A 1383-nucleotide genomic window follows, 5' to 3' on the forward strand; every position below is an offset into this window, starting at 1 on the left:
GGTACCTTCTCGAAGATGGTTGTATCGAATGAATGAGACCCCCTTCTTTTAAACGCTTCGAGAACCGAAGAGGGGAGGGAGTTAATTCTTTAAACACGATCTGATTGGTCGAGGGGTGGGTCTAAAGTTGAACCCTGTCCACTGATTGGTCGAAAAATAGTTGATGGAAAGTCTCGAGCGAGAGATTCACTTTGACAGGTTCAATTAGACAGGATGTCACGAAACTTGACAGGATGTACCTGACAGATGGCTTGTGCTGATATCTACCGAAAACGGGAAGTTGCGGTCACCAGAATATTCTTGAAGGTATCTGATGAAATCGAGGGTTATTATAAGTCAAAGGTTATTACAAAAGGTTACTATAAGTCAAAGGTTGAGGGTGAAAGGAGGGTGAAAGGGGGGTTAGGGTTACTGGAAGTCAAGGGGAGGAGGGAGGGGGTTACTTACGGTCAATCAAAAGAGGACGGAAGTCACCGGAAGTTGACCATATATGGACATGACGGATGCCCCCCCTCCCCCCAAAAAGGGGGCGTGTCACCTGTCACTTGATTGATGGTTATGTATATTACTCTCTGATGACACTCACACTGTACATTCTCAGTTAGATGTCCCACCTTGCAAAGAAAAAGTAAGCAGATTCAAAAACTGCTCCAGGATTTATTTGAAAGAAAAAAAAACTGTTTTTGAGGTACCAAAGTATTTTTTTTTTTTGCTCAGCTTTATCTTTGTTATACTGTTGTCACTGTTTTTGTGATCCAGCTCAAACTTATATGGTCTAAACAAGTGATATGTCGACTTTTAACTAATGTATCCAGATCAGCTTATTTAGCTAACACATGAGGTTTTATCATGGCTGACAGGAAGGGGCAACTGTCCCCATATAAAATCCATATAAAAACAGAGCACATACAGATGATATTAAGATGCTGAAATTAAGTTTACTTAAAAGGGAATTGGGTATTAAAGACAGTTTTATAGTTCAAAACATGAAAGTTTTTAAGATGTATTTTCTGCAGTTGTGGTTTTCAACAATGATTTTAAAATCCCATTTTCTTTCTATGTAAATTTTGCCTAATATGCGTACAATGACAATAGGCAAAACAAAGGTTAATTGCCTCACAAATTGTTCTATTATCCTTGTCTCTAAAAGCCAACTATATTTTATATCAATTAGAATCTTTGAAATCTGTATATAAGGTCTACTCATCAAGGCAAATCTATATTTATCATTTGATCAAAAAGAATAAATAAATAACACTTTAATATCATAACTTACAGTTTTTATTAATTTAGCAATAATATAAAAATAATACAACTTTTATTTACAGTGAAATATATTGTATTGTAACCACCTCCAAACAATGTTACAACTTTCCCCGGGGT

The sequence above is a fragment of the Austrofundulus limnaeus genome, unplaced genomic scaffold (assembly GCF_001266775.1).
Source record: "Austrofundulus limnaeus strain Quisiro unplaced genomic scaffold, Austrofundulus_limnaeus-1.0 Scaffold759, whole genome shotgun sequence".
Taxonomy (NCBI): Eukaryota; Metazoa; Chordata; class Actinopteri; order Cyprinodontiformes; family Rivulidae; genus Austrofundulus; species Austrofundulus limnaeus.